This window comes from Rattus norvegicus, chromosome 3, assembly GCF_021556685.1.
Source record: "Rattus norvegicus strain SHRSP/BbbUtx chromosome 3, alternate assembly SHRSP_T2T, whole genome shotgun sequence".
Classification (NCBI taxonomy): Eukaryota; Metazoa; Chordata; class Mammalia; order Rodentia; family Muridae; genus Rattus; species Rattus norvegicus.
In genome coordinates, this window is record NC_141536.1 from 165,615,748 (window position 1) to 165,631,416 (window position 15,669).

The 15,669-nt window shown below is 40.2% G+C and overlaps 1 pseudogene; it reads left to right on the forward strand.

Annotated features, from left to right (window-relative positions):
* The first annotated feature begins 7,351 nt into the window (after positions 1 to 7,351).
* Positions 7,352 to 10,038, forward strand: LOC147995862 (uncharacterized; annotated as a pseudogene).
* The last annotated feature ends 5,631 nt before the right edge of the window (positions 10,039 to 15,669 follow it).

The window sequence follows — 15,669 nt, forward strand, 5'->3', positions numbered from 1 at the left end:
AACAAAAGGTGTGCTGAAACTTCTGCATCATTCTGGGGTTCATGGCACAAGCTCGGAACAGCAAAGTTCCCCAAGATGACACAGGCAAGCTCGGGTGAAGGGGTTTACCATTGCCCCTTCGAAAAGATATCTGTGTGACTCAGAGAGTTTAAGCTCAGAAGTGCTGGGAGCCCCTGTTGTACTAAGAGACAGGTTGCTCAGAAGGCAGAGACTGAGGTAGGTGGTGGAGGTTGCCTGCCTGTTATTATCAGATAAGCAAAGGACAGAGTTATATGATATTGGTTTAGTTGTTTTTTTAGGATAAAAGAAATATAGAAGTAAATGTTTAAGTGTTTTAAAGTATACCTGCAATAAAGTAATCCAGGCCTTTGAGCTAAGACATAGGAAACAAAGGCAGGAAGATAGAAAGAAATCCTATCTCAACAACTAATAAGAAATGGTATTAATCTCCACAGAATGGAGAATGAATGAAAAATGCTTTAAATAAAATCTGAGAAAGGCTTTGCCAGGGAAGGCACTTGGGTTCTTTGACCAAGAGCTACACAAAAATGCTGGAATTGCTTGGCAAGTTATGACAAATTGAGAATCTGCAAATAGGCTTATATAGGAAGTAGAAGGGAATTTAACTGAAGCTAAATCCACAGGAAAGGATGTGTAACAAGTTATATAAAGGGAAAGGGTGTATAAATATATACTTATAGATATAGATAACCATACTGATAGAGATATTAAATTTCATAGAGTGGAGAATTAAAGTATGCATAGATAAATACACAGAGTATTTTGGTCTCAAAATGTGTATGAAGAACAGGGCATAGGTAGAATAACCTTATGCCACACAAATATTATAAACTTAGGCCTTTTTCTCATGTAAGGACAAGAATGGAAATAGTGGAGGAGCACTGCCTCCAAGAATGATAACAAGTACTGAGATTGTTTTGAATTCTTTATCAAAATGTGTCATTATATATTTGGTGTAGATATTAAAAATCCTGGGGAAAGAGTTCAAAAGAGGTCAAGGCTGAAGAAAAAGGAGACTACTAATTGAAAAAATCCAAACCATTGATGATTTGGGGTTACTGGACCAAGAAAATGCTATTATGGGAGACAGCCTGTATATTTGAGTTCACAGCAGGAAAAGAAAGTCTTAGGACCCCTTCCAGGATGATCGGGAGCAGAATAGACAGGGAAAGACACCGTTAATGTCTTGGGTACAAGAAAGGTAATTTTGAGAAAATCAAACAGTACAGATAACTTGATTTTCTGATTGTTCCATGAGGGAAAAGCCCTGTAACTGGTCTAGACATGAAAATGTCTCTACACAAAACTTCAGATAAAATTAGACATGTTGTTGGTTGTGTAGCAGTTAAGATTCATAATGAAATCCTTCACATAGCATTAATGAAGATTTATTAAAATTGACTACTGAGCAAATTAGCTCATAAAAGGATAGTTCTCTTTCAGCTTCTCAAACAAGGAGCAAAGTTTCATCTTAGCTGACCTGTGCGCCTTCCACAATGCATACAAAGATCTTAATGGTATTAAAATCTTGGTTGACATATTCATATATTGTATAGTATTCAGCTTTGACAAGAATCATTTACAGGGAAACTGAGATGACCTGATATTCTACCTACCTGCCTTATGTTGTTTCCAGAAACTCGCTTCCAGAACAATTTCAGAAATTGTTGCAGGCTCAAACTGGACTCAGTTCATCAGCCTTTCAGACAGAACTTCAATCCAACCCTGAGACTTCAAAGCATGCAGAGACTGGAAAACAAATGGTAAAGCCAGTTTTCTTAATTCTAGCCAATTTTTTTCTAATTTTCCTACCTCTCCTTTTCCGTTTAAAAAATTTGTGTAATAGAATCTGTTGTGACTTAGAAACTTTGAGAAATTTTTATTCTGCTTGCCTATAAATGGCGCTGGAGAATTAAAAAAATGTATGCAGTGTTGCAGTTTCTCTGCCTCCCCAGTGTCCTGAGTGCTGTGACCCTACCAAGGAAGCCCAACACAATAGATGACATATGTGAGGAGGTAGAGGGCATCTCCAGAAGGAATAGAAGCCTGGGGAAGGGCTTCTCTAGGATGTGCCAGGAACCAGGAATGGGGGATGCTCCATGGAATGTATGAGAGTGTTTGTACCTGAGACTCATTCCAAGGAGTTTGTGATATGGAGTCTGAATTGACCACCTCCTGAGCATGACAGGGTTCCCAATGAAGGAACGATCATACTAACCCATCTATAAACCTTCCTGCCTACAGGACGTGCAGGGACAAAGAAGGAGTGGGGTCTGAGGGAATGGCCTACCAATGACTGGTCCAACTTCTGACCCATCCCATGGACAAGAACCAATCCGTGACAGCATTAATGATACTAAGCATGCTTACAGACAGGGGCCTAGCATATCTGTCCTCTTAGAGGCTCCAGGCTGCAGCTGTACAATATGGTGAAAGGAGTGGAAGGAGCTCCAGGATTTTTTTGGAATATTTCTAGGAGGAACTGAGTAATCTGGAGGTAATAAGAACTTCAAAAGTAAACCAACAGAGTTAATTGACCACTATCCTTAAGTGTCCCTCAAAACATAGTTTATTGTTGGTAATACTTTTTGTTATTCTGAGTTTTTTGTTATTCCAAATGTGTTTGCAAATTCATGCTTCTATTTTATGAAGAATTGAGTTGGAGTTTTGATGAGTACTGCATTGATTTGGCAGACTGATTATATTAAGATTGCCATTTTTAGTATGTTAACCTTGCCAATCCATGAGCATGGGACAATCTTCCACATTTTGAGATTTTCTTTGATTTATTTCTTCAGAGACTTGAATTTCTTGTCACACATAACTTTCTCTTGCTTGGTTAGATTCACACCAATTTTATATTATTTATGACTATAGTAAAGGGGGTTGTTTCCCTAATTTCTTTCTCAGCCTGTTTATCCTTTGAGGGGAGGAAGACTACTGATTTTTTGAGTTAGTTTTATATCCAGCCACTTTGCTGAAATTGTTTATCAGATTTATGAAATCTCTGGTTGAATTTTTGAGGTAACTTAATATACTAACATATCCTCTGCAATTAGTGATATTTTGATTCCTTCCTTTCCAATCTGATTCTCTTTCACCACTTTTTGTTGTCTAATTGGTATGGCTAGGAATTCAATTAATATATTGAATAGTTAGGGAGAGAGGGAAGTCTTGTCAAAATCCTGAATTTAGTGGGATTGCCTCAATTTTCTCCACATTTAGCTTGATGATGGCTACTGGTTTGCTGTATATTGCTTTTACTATGTTTAGATATGGGATTTGAATTCCTGATATTTTCAAGACTTTTATCATGAAGGGGTGTTGAAGTTTGCCAAATGCTTTCTCAATATCTAATGAGATGATCATGTGGTTTTTGTTTTTGAATTTGTTTATATAGTGGATTACATTGATGGGATTACATATACTGAAAAATCCCTGCATTCCTGGGAAGGAGCCTACTTGAACAGGATGGATGATTATTTTGATGGGTTCTTAGATTTGATTTGTGAGAATTTTATTGAGTATTTTGTCATAGATATTCATAAGGGAAATTGTTCTGGAGTTCTCTTTCTCTGTTGGGTCTTTGTGTGGTTTAGGTATAAGCATAATTGTGGCTTCATAGAAGGAATTGGGTAAGGTTTCTTCTATTTCTATTTTGTGGAGTAATTTGGAAAGTACTGTGATAAGGTCTTCTATGATGGTCTGAAAGAATTCTGCACTAAACCCATCTGGTTCTGGGCTTTGAGAGCCTTTTAATGACTCTTTCTTCAGGGCTTATCGAACTGTTTAAATGCTTTATATGATCTTGATTTAAATTTGGTACCTGGTATCTGTATTGAAAATTGTCCACATTCTCCTGGTGTTCCAGTTTTGTTGAGTTATTTGTAGTTAGATGTGATTTTTTAATCTTTCTCAGTTTCTGTTGTTTTGTCTTGCTTTCCATTTCTGATTTTGTTAATTTGGATACTGTCACTTTGCCCTCTGGTGAGTCTGGCTAAGTGTTTTTCCATCTTCATGATTTGCTCAAAGAATGAGGTTATGGTTGCACTGATTCTGTATCTACTTCTTTTTTTTCTTACTTAGTATATTTCAGCACTTAGTTTCACTATTTCCTGCTTTTACTCCTCTTGGGTGTATTTGCTTCTTTTTGTTCTAGAGCTCTCAGTTGTGCTGTCAAGCTGCTAGTTTATGCTTTCTCCCATTTCTTTTTGGCAGTACTCAGATCTTCGAGTTCTCTTCTTTGCACTGATTTCATTGTGGCGCATAAGTTTGGGTAGGTTGTGCCTTCATTTTCATTAAATTCTGTTTTTAAAATTTTTTATTAGATATATTTCTTTACTTACAATTCAAATGTTATTCCCCTAGCCAGTTTCGTCTCCATAAACCCCCATCCCCACTGCTCCCACTCTCCCTTATGGGTATTCCCCCATATATCCACCTTACTGCCCCCCCCATATTTTTTGCACTGGAGGTCTAACGTTGGCAGGACCAAGGCCTTCCCCTTCCTCCTGTGCCCCAACAAGGCTATTCTTGGGTATATATGAAGTTGGAGCCCTGGGTCAGTCCATGCATAGTCTTTTGGCAGTGGTTTAGTCCCTGGAAGGTCTGGTTGGTTGACATTGTTGCTTTTATGGGGTTGCAAGCTCCTTCAATTCCTTCAATACTTCCTCTAATTCCCCCCAAGGGGGTCCTGGTCTCAGTTCTGTGGTTTGTTGCTAGCACTGACATCTGTGTTGGACATGGTCTGGATGTGTCTCTCAAGAGATATCTATATCCAGTCCATTCCAGCATGCATTTTTTAGCTCCATCAATCCTATCTAGTTTTGCTGGCTGTACACACACACACACACACACACACACACACACACACACACACACACACATGCCACATGTGGGGGAGGCTCTGAATGACCAGCCCATCATTCACTGCTCTAAATATTGCTTCCATATCCCCTTGTATGAATACTTTTCCCCTTTTAAGAAGGAGTGTTAGCATCCACATTTTGGTTATCCTTCTTCTTGAGCTTCCTGGGGTCTGTGGATTGCATCTTGGGTAACTTGAACTTTTTGGCTAATATCCACTTATCAATGGGTGCATACCAAGTCTGTTTGTCTGTGATTGACTTACCTAACTCAGGATAATTATTTTTTAGTTCATTCTATTTGCCTATGACTTTCATGAAGTTATTGTTTTTGATAGCTGAATAGTACTCCATTCTGTAGATTTATGACATTTTTTGAATCCATTCTTCTATTGAAGGGCATCTGGGTTTTTTCCAGCTTCTGGCTATTATAAAGGTTGCTATGAACATAGCGGAGCATGTGTCTTTGTTATATGTTGGGGCATCTTTTGGATATATGCCCAGGAGAGATATAGCTGTGTCCTCAGGTAGTGGAATGTCCAATTTTCTTAGTCATCAGAGAAATGTAAATCAAAACAACCCTGTGATTCTACCTCTCACAAGTCAGAATGGCTAAGATAAAAATCTCAGGTGACAGCAGATGCTGGCAAGGGTGTGGAGAAAGAGGAACACTCCCCCATTGTTGGTGGGATTGCAAACTGGTACAACCATTCTGGAAATCAGGCTGGAGGTTCCCCAGAAAATTGGACATTGCACTACCTCACACCTCTTAGCTATTGCAAAAATGAAACACATTGATTAGGTCATAAGTATATGTCTACAAAGTTGTAGTCAGCAAATAATCAATAGTAAATCTGTGGTTAACCATATACTTGTACTAACACTGCTAAATTTAGTGAGATGGACAGTTTATTTGATTCAAGAATGGTTTTGTGGAGAAACCTTAATCCCTGTAACACATTTGTATGAGGAAAAAAAGTCAAAACTGTGTGAATGTAATTTGGAACTCTGTTACTTGTTATTCTTCTTCTAATATGGATGTCATATGTCACTATCTGTATAAGCCATGTGAGCATAGGGATACTGAAAGAAGCAACATACCTCTCTCTTTTCCAGAACAATTAGAAGATGTACATACACCCCACTTTGAGTAGAGTTTCTCAATGTGGTATAACTTTATAAATAATTAGTTTTTCACCATTATCGGGATCATTTATAAGTTCAAATTGCTGAATCTCTTTATGAGAACTAGGGTTGTAGAAATCTTTCTGTTGAAAAACAAACTTGGTATGAACTCGTAGATAAGTGGATATTAGCAAAAATGCTCAACTTACACAAGATACAATCCATAGACCACAGCAAGCTCAAGAAGGATAACCAAAATGCAGATGCTCCCACTCCTTCTTAAAAGGGGGGAAATATCCATAGAACAGGATATGGAAGCAAAGTTTAGAGCAGTGACTCAAGGAATGGCCATTCAGAGCCTGACCAACACCAACATATGACCCGTATATATATGGAGCCACCAAAACTAGATAAAATTGATGAAGCTAAAAAATGCATGCTGAAAGGAAATGGATATAGATCTCTCCTGAGAGACACATCCAGAGCATATCCAATACAGAGGTCAATGCTAGCAGCAAACCACTGAACTGAGAATAGCACTCCCTTGAGGGGAATTAGAGGAAGTATTGAAAGAGTTGAAGGAGCTTGCTACCCCATAAAAACAACAATGTCAACCAACCAGAACTTCCAGGGACTATATCACTACTGAAAGACTATACATGGACTAACCCTGGGCTCCAACTGCATATGTAGCAGAGAATAACCTGGTTGGGGCACCAGTTGAAGGGAAAGCCCTTGGTCTTGCCAAGGTTGGATCCCCAGTGCAGAGGAATATGGGGGGGGGCAATAAGGGGGATCTTTAGGGGGAATACCCATATGGGCTAGTGGGGGGGGAGGGAATGGGGGCTTATGGACTGGAGACCAGGAAGGGGAATAACCTTTGAAATGAAAGTAAAGAAACATATCTAATAAAAAATTTTAAAAAAGAAACCTTTCTGTTTACATTGGCTCATGTTCCAAATGTAGTATTACTCCTATGATAGCAAAATCTGTGTTTGCAATCAGAGTGCAAAAGTTCTAAGTTCATTGCATTCTCTTCAAATATGTGAATAATCTCTTGTAGAAAAATTATGGGATACATGCAAGTTACATAATTTATGCTCTTCCTAGTTCATGTATCTTCAAACATACAAGATAACCCATAATAAAGGGGAAGACCTTTGAATATAAACAAGCTGATATTATTTTAAGATCATATTGCTCTTTACAATTAAACCAAATTTGAAATGAATTCATAGAGATAAAAAATACTCATGAACATAATCAATGTGAGAAAAATTATATGTGTCAATTGTATTTGCAGGCATGAAAGAAGTTTTACTGAAAACTAACCCTCTGATTTTATTCAATATGGTAAAACCTTTGTATATCAGAGTCATACGCAAAGGCATAATGGAGAGAAATCCTATAAATGCAACCCATGTGGTAAAGGTTTTGCACATAGGAGTAGACTCAAAACACATAAAAGAACACATAATCAAGAAAAACCTTATGAAGGTAACCAAAGTTGTAAAGACATTGTAAGAAGCAGTTATCACTCAATACATAAAAGAACCCATACAGGAGAGAAACCCTATGTTTGTAACCAATGTGGTAAAGCCTTTGTACACAGAAGTGATCTCCAAAAACATAAAAGAATACATATAGGAGAGAAACTCTATGAATGTAACCACTGTTGTAAAGTCTTTGCACAAGGCACTCATCTTCAAAGACATATATGAACACATACAGAAAAGAAACCCTAGGAATGTAACCAATGTGGTAAAGCCTTTGCACAAAGCAGTGATTTCCAAAAACATAAAAGAACACATACAGGAGAGAAACCCTATGAATATAACCAATGTTGTAAAGCCTTTGCACAAAGTGGTCATCTCCAAATACATAAATGAATGCATATAGAAGAGAAACCCTATGAATGTAACTAATGTGTTAAAGCTTTTTCATATAGCTGTGTTCTCCAAAGACATATAAGAACACATACAGGAGAGAACCCTATGAATGTACCCAATGTGGTAAAGCCTTTGTACAAAGCAATGATCTCCAAAAACATAAAGAACACATACAGGAGAGTAATCCTATGAATGTAATCCATGTGGTAAAGACTTTTCAGGAAGGGGTGGTCTCCAGTATCATAAAAGAACACATAAAGGAGGGAAACTTGAATCTAACCTATGTGGTAAAGCTTTTAAATGAAGCAGTGGTCTCCACATACATGAAAGAACATATTCAGGAGAGAAGTCCTATGACTCTCATCAATGTGTAAAACCATTTTTACATCATAGTCACTTTTAATTCAAGAAAGAACACATATTGGAGAGAAGCCCTCTGAAAGTAACAAATATGACAAAGGGTTTGCTGAACTCATTCATCTCTTAACACTAACAAGAATACAACATACACCCAGGAGAGAAGTCCTGTGAATATAAGTCATGTTCTAATATGTTTAGAAGTCATAATACTCTGCAAGAATATAAAAAAAGACACATGCAAGAGAAATCATGTGAATATCATCAATGGGATCAAGTGCTGAACATTGCAATCACCTTCAAATGCATAAAGAAGACATGTATGAAGCTTTGCATGTAATCAGAGGGGTAAAATATTTCATGTAAAATTGGTCTCCTGTATCATAAAAGAACACATATCACAAAGAGTTGAGAAATCCTATGAATGTTAGCAATGTGGTCATGCCTTTACATATCATGGTTATCTTTGAATATATAAAAGAACACCTTCTGGAGAGAAATCTTATGAATGTAATCAGTGTGGTAAAGCCTTTTCATGCCATTCAAATTCAATTGCAGAAAAGAAACCATAATGTAGAGAACTCACAAGAGCTTATGGTTAAGCCTTCGAACATATCTATAATCTTGTTCTTCATGAAAGAATTCATAGTGGAGTGAAACTCTATGAATGCATTTAAGATGGTGAAGCCTTTTCAAATTTCACAAGTCTTCATCATCACGAGACATAAACCGTATGAAGGTATTCAATATGGTGAAGGCTTTGCAATTTTCTACAGTCTCCATCATCATGAAAGCATTTATACTAGAGAAAAAGTTGATGACTGCAAGCTATATGGTAAAGACTTTCTGTTATGGGGTCCTCTGCGATGCAATATAACTCAAACTCAAGTAAAGCAAATGACAAAATTTTATTGCAATCAGGCTGTTACTGGCTAAGGGCTTGAAATCATACTGAGAACCTAAGGCGTGAGAAGCCGCGCACCCAGCTCTGCATTGTGAGCAAAAATGTTATAGAGCTTTTAAGTTTGAAAATGAAAAACATCTGAGCCAAATTACAGCTACATTTTCCCACCAATCAGAATTTGGGAATAGCGGCATTCATTCCCTTAGGTTGTTTTCTAAGTCAACTGTTACAGAATGTTAGTGTAACACTCTTACTAATCATATCCTTTTGTTCTTTGGTGGTAAGGAACAAGTGTTTTGTTTTGAAGAGCACAAGATAAAGAACAGAAGGCATTGTCAGAGATTGTCATGTTTTCTGGAACAAAAGATGGAAAAAAGGAAGTTTGTGTACCATTGGGAAGTCTCCAGCTCCCACAGCTCATGGGAACTTGAACTTAGGTTCACCGTGTAATAAAATGGAGACTGAGGACACGAAGTCAGTTCTAAAGACATGTTTCTTTTGCTTGTTCCCAATTGCTGTGGATAGTTTCTAATGCTACTTGTGTTAAATCAGTTCCGAATTTTCAGGAGAATGCTTCATTTGAGACACTGAGTGTCCATGTCCCACGGCTGGTTCTAAATGAAAAATAAAATTTTCAGCAGCCTGTGTCTGAGTAGGGAGTGAGAGGTAGAACTTTAGATTCATGAGAAAAGGGAACAAAGAGAAAGAAATGAAGATTGTCATGTTCAGAAAGAAATATAAATGCAGGCTTGAGAGAAGTGGAAGACAAAATACTAGCCATGTAAGAACAGGGAAGTGTGGCCCCTTTGCCCCTTCCTATTGAGTCTAGGGTAGTCAAGATGGGACAAAGAATTTAATAAATAAAATTTTAAGAGTATTCCCTGGGAGGAGTTATCAATGTGGAAGTTTGGGAGTGACCCAGCCATTGATGTGATTTAGGCATATTAAGCAAAACTGCATATATATATTTGTGACTTTCACTTGATAATCCAGGGCAATTAGGTGAGAAGGGAAGATCTCTCACAGTTGCAGTCAGGGATTAGAGCAGATTAACCAACCACTTTTACAGAACGTGTCCCACCTGTAGGTTTGAACACAGTATTAATAATTACCTGGATATTCCCAAGTGGAAAATGCACAATATGATGTGAGATTATGCGGTGGGGAAATTTAGTTTCTTAGCAAAGTTGAAGGTTTTGTTTAAGCAGCATAGTTCTTCACCAATCTGTGCAGTTTTGGAACTAGAACAAAAGGTGTGAAGAACTGCCATTTGTAATTCCAGGGTCCATGGCATGAGGTGTGACACAGCAAAGTTTTTCAAGCCCAACCAATAAGCCAGGTGACTGGGGTTTATCCCAGACCCTTCTCAAAGGTTTCTGGCTGTCTCAGAATTTGAGCTCTCTGGGGCTGGGAAGCCCTGTTGTATAAAGAGCCAGGCTATTCAGAAGGCAAATAGAGAGGTAGGTGGTAGCAACTGCCTGCATAAGATAAAGAAAAAGAGAGATAAATGAGAACTGTTTAATTTTTGTTAAGGATAAAATAGGTACAGTTAATTCTGAAAGTGTTTTTAAGTATATATGGAAAAGTACCCATACAAGGGAGAATGAATGGAAAAACTGTGTAAAGAAAATTTGAAAATGTCTATGCCAGCGTGCCCCCGCCAGCGGGACTCAGTTATTCGTGGGGTTCGAGGAGGACCCATACCTGCGGGAGAACGGGCGAGAAAGAGGAGCGAGACCAAGCAGTGTCCTTGTCAAGGCCTGTTTATTGAGAGGAGTGTACAGCATTTAAAGCTCTGAAGCAGGAATTGAAGCAGGAACTGCAGCTTAGGGCAGGGGGAGTACTGGGAAGTGCCCAAGGACACAAGGTGAATCATTAAACCGCAAGATATTCTCCTTAGACAATGAGGCAACAGTCTTCCGGGGACATGTTCTTTCTTTGAAAAGGTCAAGCCCTTCTCAGGAATCTGCTCAGGGCAGGGCTCTAGCTTTGCCCAGTCCGGCAGTCCAGTCCAGGTCCCCAACATCTCCCCCTATCTTTAACTATCAGTGGGAGGAAGGTCTGGGCTATATGGTGTGCATCCACGACAAGCACCTATAAGGAATCAGTGAAGCCCCGTGTCTTAGGCTACATAGGTTGCCCCCATGTCTGGCACTCTCACTTAGGTTTCATTATTTCCGACAGGGTGGAAGTAGTGGTCTGAGATAGGTCAGACATGCCTTACAGAGTGCCCAGCTCGGCCATGGCGAGCCACTCTTGCAGTTAGGACTGCATCCCAATGGCAAGGAACAATCTTATGCTTTAACACACTGTAGTGGGCTATATGTGTGTGTTTTGTGAGAGTGGGCAACCCAGATCTTGGATCCGTGATAATCCCGTTGTAGGGTTACTTCACAGCAGTGAGGTGTGCGCCTGGTATGAGGCACCATAATATTCCCGTCATTGAAACTTCCACCAGCGACTGATTTTCCAGCCTGAGTTACAGGCTGTATTTAGGGTGGAGAAGTCGAGGCCAGACATGGGTGACTCAAGGGGAGTATCACACTTCCCGGTTGTCTCAGCCTCCTCACAATGGAGTTGGTGGTAATGGACGGAGACCTGCTTGGTAGCTGAATCCACCTGGGCCTTGATAAAATCAGTTAACTTTCTAAGCACCCATGGACCAAAGGAGAAGAATAGCAGGAGTTCTATAAAGGGACCCAGGATACTGGGTAGAAGAGTGGTGAGCAGGGGAGAGGCAGAAAACCAATTTTTATACCAGGCCTCACTCTTTTCTTTCTCTTTGTCTCTTTTGAAGACTTTCTCTAACTCTTTGTACTCTGTTTTCTACTCAGCATAAAAGCAACACTCCTCCTTGAGGGACACACAGAGTCCTCCCTGTTGGGGAAAGAGAAGATCTAATCCCCTTCTATATTGTAGAACAACCTCAGCCAAGGAAGCGACTGAGCCTTTAAGATAGGTTATTCCTTGCTGAAGCTCACTGATATCCCTGTCTATGGTGGCACTGAGCTGATAATAGCTTTATTAGGAGGTGATCAGGGAGGCAACCCCAGTTCCTGTCCCCACAGCTGACAGGCCTAGGATCACAGCAGTGATGGGTTCTCTCTTCATACGTGTGGAGGTGCCTCTTTCCCAGAACTGCAGGAACTTTTTCCCTGTTTCTCAAGATTGGACCAGGGAACTCCTGCAGCAGTGGAGTTGGCAGACACCACATCTCCGGCGCCATTAAGAATCACCCAGGTATAGTTGAAGATCTGGTGAGGCGATGTAGCATGGACAGACTTGATGATGCTTCCAAGGATCCAGATGAGGGGGAACATGGTCAGCATGGTCTGTAATTAAGCATAGTTAGACTTTTCCTCAGGGTTGTCCCTGGGTGGGTTAAAGGTCTTAACAAGGTGCTCAGGTAGCCAACGGTCACCCCCAGTCTTTGAATCATAAATGCAGGCTGATCCATGTCCCCAAATGAGGACCAGATCAGGGCCATACCATTGGGATGTTAACAGGTCCTTCCATAAAACTTGTGCATAATCATAAGAAGTATGGGGGTGCCACGGGCGGTCTGCTGCAGTTTTTCCATCCTTGGCCATGACAGGGTAGTTAAGGACAAAGAGAGCATGATTTATTAAATTTTTGTGATTACTGGGGAGGGGGAACAATATTCCTCCATTTGACTGTAATTTATGGATCATATTTTTAAGGGTTTGGTAAGCTCTTTCAACTATACCCTGTCCCTGAGGATTATAAGGAATGCCTGTGACATGTTTATTTCCGAGTTGGGAACAAAAGTCTTTAAAATTAGAGCTAGTGTATCCGGGTTCATTATCTGTATTAACAATCTTAGGTTGAGGTAAAACTGTGAGGCAAGCCAGAACATGACTTATAACATGTTTGGTGGCCTCCCCTGTCTACAGGGATGCAGAGATAAAGCCGCTAAGGGTATCAATGGTGACATGAATATATTTTGATTTACCAAAGGAGGGAAGATGGGTGACATCCATTTGCAAAGCTCTCCAGGAACCAGCCCAAGGGGGTTGACCACTAGGTGGGGGTCAGGCAGTAGGGTCACGCAGCCTTTGCAATTACGGACTATTTGGCGAACCTGTTCATGGGTGATCTTATATTTAATGCTAAGGGTTTGTGCATTAAGGTGCTGTAAGTCATGTGCTTTTTGGGCAAGTGTAAGGGGCGTACAGAAGGCCCCCTGGGCCAAGACCACAAGCCAGGTGATGCGATCAATGGCATCATTACCATCGGCTAGGGGCCTGGCAATCCAGTATGTGCTCGGATGTGTCCCAAAAGAAGGGGCAAGAATGCCTCTGAATATACTTTTGTAAGGTGGCATGCAGGGGGGCAGCTGACCCCTCCAGCGGGTCCAGTTATTCAGAGTCCTGAAGAGGCTTCCTATCTTTGGGTCAGTGTGGGTGAAGAGAAGGAGACCAAGCAAAAGTTCCGATGTCAAGGTCTTGTTTATTGAGAGAAATGTACAGTATTTAAAGCTCTGAGGCAGGAATAGAAGCGGGAACTGAAGCTTAGGGTGGAGGAGTATTGGGAAGTTCCCAAGGACATAGGGTGAATCACTAAACTGCAAAGAGGCAGTTTAAACAAAGAGGCAACAGTCTTCCTGGGACATGTTCTTTGAAAAGGTCAAACCCTTCTGAGGAATCTGCTCAGGGACATCTGGTGTTTTGCTCAGGCTGAAACATCCTGTGATTGCTCCTGTGGTCTTCCTGGGAGAGGCTTTTGTCCAACAATCTCATAATCTTACAGCAGCCACCTAGGGGTCAGCATCTGTGGCCATACAGCCCAGAATCACGTAGCTACCTTGAGCTATGCAGTCACAAAGCAGCCAGGCCCAAATCCAATATGGCTCCCTACAGGCAGCATTGGTGGTAGGCTGAATATAGGGCACTGTTTCTAACCGGGATAGGAAAGGCAAGATATGAGGTATCTGTATATAGGCTAAAGGGTGCATTGGGCAGCATGAAATACTGTGAGGATGGCTTGAAGCTCTACCAGCTGAGTGGAATCGAAAAGGGTAAAGAATTGTTGTATTTGACCATCAATGGAAAATGCAGCTTGTCCATTAGAGGAGCCATCTGTAAAAACAAGGTGGACTCCCGACATAGGATGATGATGAGTTACTATTGGAAAGACCACTGGGACTGTAATTTTGTGAAAAAATTGTATCAACTTATCTGAGGGGTAATGATTATCTATCTTACCCTGAAAGTCAATGCAGCTAATTGTCCATTTGTCTACATGTTGACTGAGGCAAGAGAACTGGGAGGGGCTACAGGGTAAGATTAAAGCATCAGGGTCCATTCCAAAGAGCTTATGGGACTGTTTTCTTCCAAGACGTATGATTTGTGCCACCAGCAAAGGATAGGTGAGAAGGACCCTAGTTGAGGAGGTGGGTAAATATATCCAGTAAAGAGGACACTGCTGCCAAAAAACTACTGTTGGGGAAAAGGGGGTAGGAAGGACATCATTGGACAATGTCAAGAATACCAGTGAAAAATCACAAGGAGGAACTTCCTGTTTGTCAAGATTGTTTAACTTTATGGCCAGCTAGTTCCTGGGAGAAGCCTCCTCCTTCTCAAGATTGTTCTCTAAGGTTTTAATCTAACTTTATGGTCAGCTAATTCCTGGGAGAGAGTTGTCAAACCGGACGATGTAGTTACCCATTCTACAGTCCTAGCAGAAGCTTCCTGGAACATACAATTCCAGGGCCTAATCAATTTTTTTTCTTCTACTCTGAACCTTTGTCTAGGGGGGAGTCAACCTTAAAACTTCTACCTTTCATTCCCCACTTCTTCTAGTGGCTAGTTCTAATAATAGAACTAAATTAAAACATAATATTGCTGATGTAACATCAAAATCTGAACAGCACTTACTGTTTCTCTAATGAAGTTAACTAGTTTATTTAACACACATGGACTTATAATCAGAAACAGAAGCAAAATTAAGAAGGGTCCCATAAGGGAAGATATGAGAGTAGTCATCCAAGGAGATCTACTAAACCAGCTCTCGAACCATCCCTGATGGTCTCTATCTCTCTGTCTTTTGTCTAACCTTTTTTTAACTTTACCCATGGAGTCTTTAATTACTCCTGAATGGTCTACATAGAAGCAACATTCTTCTTTTAGTGTAGCACACAGACCTCCTTCTTTAAGGAATATCAGGTTTAATCTTCTCTTATTCTGAAGGACTACCTCTGAGAGGGAGGTTAGGGATTCCTGGAGGTCAGCTAAAAAGTCTTTTTTACTCTTTTTATATCTAAGTCAATGGCAGTTCTGAATTCTCCATAATCCTTGTGTTGAGGGCAACAGCAGATGTCCTTGTAGCTGCCCTTGTAGGACCTAGACTCAGCCTTAAGATAGCCCTAAGTAATTCTCAACTCTCTTTTGTGTCTTACTAAGTCTTTAGCATCAGGATTCCAATCTGGACACTATCTGAACCTACACACAAAGGTCATGATTGCCTTTTAGAACTTCTAAACTTATAC